Genomic DNA, 5493 nt, shown 5'->3' with positions numbered 1-5493 from the left:
TGTATTTGCATTGTGGTTCTTTTTTCTTTTTTCCAAAATGTTATACCAGGTCTTCTCACCTCTCTTCCAAGTGCCTGATAGTCAGAGAGAGTAACCCCGGTCGACCATTTCTTCAATCTAGTCTGTAGTGTCTGACTCTTTAAAAATCTTCCCTCAAGTTTTATTTTAGTATCTTAAAAGAAGATCCAATTTAGATGTTTGATTTGTGGCCCAGTTTTTATATTATTCAGTTATACAAACTGGATGGGTTAAATGTGTGAACACTTTGAGAGGATGCAGCTGGCACTCTCGTTTCTGGGAAATTCTTCTTTATGGTACAAAGCTTCTCATCTTTCGGATAGAGAGGAACATTTCTACTAATAATAATATAGACACGTACACAGCCTTACCTCAAACTCAGCATCATACTCTGTTATCTTTCTTTTTATTTACATGTAAACATGTATCCCTTAATTCACACATTCAACAAAAAGTCCGAAGACTTCTCTCATATATCAAAACATGAATAAGCAGATAAAGTCTATATATTACATTGCAAGGGGCAGATTAAAAAGAATACTTAAGATAGGTCAGATAATGATAGTGATTATAAAGAATGCACAAGACAGTGAAGACTGGCTAGTTTGCATCAGGTTAACCGAGAAGGCTTTTTTAAGGACACAAACATTTGACCAACTAGCAAAAGAATGAAGAAAGGCCAGTCATGGGAAGACGTGAGGGTAGTCCAAGCAGAAAGGACAGCACTTGATGGAAAGGCTTGGACAGTTTCTAGGAAGTCCTTCTGAGGGTAGAGCTACAGGACAAGGAGGAAGTCTTACTAACTTCTGCACCTTAACCAGCCTTGCATGAAACTCTCATGACATTTTGACCTAGAAAATACAAATTGTGCTTCAAGTGATTTTCCTTTTGTGATTGCCCCCATTTGAAAGCCTTTTACTTCACCATTAATAAAAACAAAACTCAACAATGTTACCTTACTTTTGTATGTCATTGTTTTCAAAGTTTGTTAAAATATTTAGCAAAGAAATTTGTGATTTTTTTCTCCATAAGTCAATTATTTATATCTAAGAGCATTTTGAATCGTTCTCTTATCTCTCTGCTATTTCTTAGTTTCTATTTGTTCTTTGTTAATGTCACATCATGTACCCCTCTCTCACTCATCTCTCCCTCACCTACTAACTGCCCTCCACCCACTCAACCTCGTCCTCAACAGAGAAAAGAAAACCTTGTAGGAGCTATAGTGCATCATAGTGTTGTCCCACCGTATAACCTTGTATCCACACTTCTTTGCTTGTAAATGTTCACTGCAATGACTTTTTGGTCTGGTACAAGGCCTCTGTCTTCTGCTACTCTATCAATACCAGAACCTCCCTGGGACTCGGTAGGACCTTGAAAGAGGCAGCCTGATTCCTGGTTGAGCTTTGAGCTAAGGCTAGAAACCCCGGTAACCCTAAAGGGATGGTAGGCATTTCACCTGGTTCCCGGACACCAGGCTCCTGGCACAAGGCTGCAGCCCTCCATAGATCTGTGGACATCAGTCATGTAAGGGCAATGCCCCAAGCCCCTCCACAGGTAGAGGTGTGACCTGAGGTCACATAGACTCAATACAAATCTCCATTGTAATGAGGTGCCTAAAGGCCTAGAAGCTTAGCCAATAAACTCTGCAAAAGGTATTTAACCCCAGGCCCACCTTGAGATGTGGGGTACGGTTTTACTCATCTGCTTTCTGCCAAGACAATAAATGCCTTAAAACCATGCACTGCCTCTTTTCATCAGGATCTGCCTTGGGGAGTCATAGAGAAGGCCTTTGCCTATAGAGCCGTCATCTAGTCTCCTATAGAAGGCCTCTCCTATAGAAGCCACAGCTGGGAGCACAGAGAAGCCACAGCTCAAGGCTGCCACTGCTCACAAGCCAAAGACTCTCCCTGTGGGGTCCAGCCAGAGCTCTCCCCTCTTTTCCCCCTTGGCCCCGGGCTAGATCCAGCCTGAGGGTCCCCACTTTGTTCTCAGTTCTTCCGAGGCTCCCAGCAGTGCCTGAGTGTCCAAGAGCCTGAGAACCAGACAGACCTGTCATCACAGGCCTGAGGACCCCCGAGCCAGCTCCAGATGTCCCCCACACCTCAGACTGTGCTTCCCCACCCCCAGAGCAGTGTCCCGCGGCAACCCTATGGCCCAACACCCACCTGGCAACTGCATGGAATAAACGGGGTCAAAATTCCCCTGTCCTGCCTCCACAAGTCATGCCCTGTGGCGGAGCAGACAAAGGAATCATAATCCTACAAGACTCCTCTCAGATATCCCGTTGTTGTCCTGTGTCATGGAGATTCTGTAGTTTTGATCCAGTTGGAGTGGGCAATTCAAAGTCCTATATCTGGACCTGAGAGGTGTCTGAGCTAGTCATCCCACGGGCTCTCCGTCTCTCATGCTCTCAGGGCTGGCTCACCAGAACCACCGCCACCACTGCCACCACTACCGCCCGTGCCGCAATGAGGGCCAGCTCTACTCTGCTGCACGGGCAAGGTGCAGGGCCCACTCTCCCAAGTGTTGTAGCTGGTGCGGGACAGGGCCAGTTCTCCCATTCTCATGACCCTCAAGGCCAGCTCTCTTACCTACTACAGGTGGGGAGGGACAAGGAAGGGCAAGAGGGTGTCTCTTCCTCACCTGCACCACTGCCCAGCAGAGAAGCAGGGCCTGCTCTCCGGAGCTCACACCTTTGGGACTCACTCACCTGCAACCCTAACATCCAGAGTCACTTCTACTATGCTGCCCAGGTGAGGTGCAGGGCCTACTATTTAGAATGCTGCCGAAGGTGAGGGTGAGGACAGCTCCTTTGCTCTCATGACCCCGTCAGCGCCAGCTCTCCTGCCCATAGTAGGGGAGGGGAGGGAATCCCTCTGTTGCTTACACCACCACACAGCAAACAAGAAGCAGGCCCAGCTCTCCCATCCTCGGGGCCAGATCACCAGCAACCCCCGCCCCCCCCCACATCTAGGGCCAGCTCTACTAGGCTGCCCAGGTGAGGTGCAGGGCCTGCTCTCCTGAGTGCTGCAGCAGGTGAGGGGCAGGGCCAGCCCTTCTGCTCTAATGACCTCAGGGCCAGCTCTCTTGCCTGCCATAGGTGGCAAGGGGCAAGGAGGGGTTGGCGCCTCTCACTGGACCATGTCATCTCATGACAGAAAAATGGGGGGACCAGCTCTCCCATGCTCACACCTTTCAGGCTGGTTTATTTGTTACCCCTGCCACCAGGGTCAGCTCTACTGTGCTGCCCAGGCCAAGTGTGGAGCCCAATCGTCTGAGATTACTGCAGCTGGTGAGAGACAGGGATAGGTCTCCTGCTCTCGTGACGACATGGCCAGGTCTCCCACCTGCCACAAGTAGTGAGGGGTGAGAGAAAAGGAAGGTATGTCTCCCTTATCCTTGCTACCACCTGGGAGAGAAGTGGCAAGACCAGCTCTCCCATGCTTGCTCATACAGGGCTGGCTCACCTGTGATTCCCACAATGTTTTGAGCCCACCCTTGATCTCCCAAGAACTACAGCTGGTTAGGAGAGGTCAGCTCTTCTGCTCTCACATGCCTAGGACCAGGTCTCCTATGATGCCCGGGTGAGAGGTAGGACCAGTTCCGCATAGCCTTTAAACATTAACATGTCCCTGGTGGCCGCCAAGACCAGGGATATCCACCTGTTCTTTGGTGGTAACAGGTCGCTGCTGCTGCAGGGCCATGGACCCATATGTGGCTAATGGTGGGAGCACAGGCCAGGATTCCACCATGGTCCCTGGGGGCGTCACTGGCCACTCACACCCTCGAGTCTCCAGTTCTGCCTCTCTTCATGGTGCCCATTTCTCCACCACTTACTTGCTCCTCTTAGTGGTGTCTGAGGTCTCTGAGTGCCTGGCGTCATCTCGGGAGTGGTCTTAGGAGGGCTACGCTCCACTCATGTATTATGTTACTGGGTAAAAGTCACCTGAGGCATGGTCTGCCCTCATCCCAGACCTGCACAATGCCAGACTGGTGGTCATCTCAGACTAGCCTCTGGTCTGGGCCCCCATGGTGCTAGTCTGGTGGTGCTTTACCTCCCAAATGGCCCCATATGAGGGTCTCTGTCTCAGGCTCATCCTGCCTGGTGCCCATGGTCCCAGGTGGGGTTCTTCTAGTCTCCAGCTTGCTCTCCAACCTGGAAGCCTGCATGACATGGGAATGGTGCCTGTTTCATGCTCGCTTTTTTCAAGGAGTATTAGGCTACTGATCATTCAGGTCAGAACAGAATACTGAACACAGATAGCCTCTCCCCTCTGTGCAAACTACTGCTGCAGATGTGATGTAGCAGCCACACCTACAACACCTCTAGGGACGGGTTCTTTGCTAATTTTCATGGCACCGTTATCATATATAGTTCTCATTTATATGAAATGGTTTGGCGCATATAACCTATGCCCAACCCATAATCCTTAAGTAGTTTATAGATTATTTGCTATAATTAGCCCAATGCAAATGTTAGGTAAATAGTCATTATACTGGTTTGGTTAGGAAATAATGACAAGAAAACATCCGCATATGCCCAGTATAGGTGAATGCTTTAAAAAAACTATTTTCCATATGTGTCTAATTAAATCTACAGATGTAGAGCCAGTGGCCACAAAAACCCAACTGTTCTTAGGTTTACAGAGAAAAATAATCTGAACAGAGTATGCTAAACAGTCTCTCAGGACATTTATTTTGGCAAAAGTTTTGAGAATTGGTTGTTCAAAAGCTGGGGAGGTAGAAACCCCGTTGGAAGGCTCAAGTAGTTGTCTGTACAAAAAGACTTGAATAAGGACCATGACTCTTGAGACTGGAAAGGAAGCTATGAGTAAAAATGGGTAGGACAACATGAAAGCTGAACTCATCGAGTAACCAGATGGGTAGCAAGAAAGCAACCGAGTTGGAGAAACGTAATCAACAGTGAGTGTAACCCAATGTGAACAGATTTTATATTTCTATATGTTGTCTTTTATCAGACCAAATTCCCACTATTTCTCACATATCTCGATCTCCAGCTAAATATCAGAACAAGGCCAAACCATCTACTCTATCTTCTTGGCACACTGAAAGCAAGAATGACAGGTTCCAGTTATAGGTTGTACCACACAGTGCTTTTAAGGTTTCTGACTTTAAAGCCACTCATCCACCCTCTAAGACCTTTCACCTCAGAATTTCCCCTGCTGACTGAGATAGGCTTATTTCATTTCCAGATGTCCTAATCTTCACTCCTGCTTTCTTTTCCCACAGGGAAAGCTATGTGGCTTTCTCTCCCCTCACCTGGATTAACCTCTGCCTGACTAGGATATCAGCTAACCTGTAGCATTGTAATAAGTTCTCAGATGCTTCAGTAACCTTCTGCTGTCCTACACTCTCCAACAAACTTGACCCAAGTTTCCGTGAGCTTCAAGCCAACATATGAGTTCCCTAGGTGCACCTCTCTGCAGCAATCCCAGAATATTCACTTAGATAAGA

General features: G+C 47.8%; 1 pseudogene; it reads right to left on the bottom strand.

Moving 5' to 3' along the window:
• Nucleotides 1-4230: 4230 nt before the first annotated feature.
• Nucleotides 4231-4355, bottom strand: LOC116097328 (annotated as a pseudogene).
• Nucleotides 4356-5493: the final 1138 nt, after the last annotated feature.

Source organism: Mastomys coucha, unplaced genomic scaffold (assembly GCF_008632895.1).
Source record: "Mastomys coucha isolate ucsf_1 unplaced genomic scaffold, UCSF_Mcou_1 pScaffold18, whole genome shotgun sequence".
Classification (NCBI taxonomy): Eukaryota; Metazoa; Chordata; class Mammalia; order Rodentia; family Muridae; genus Mastomys; species Mastomys coucha.
This window is presented reverse-complemented; position numbering and strand designations above follow the sequence as displayed.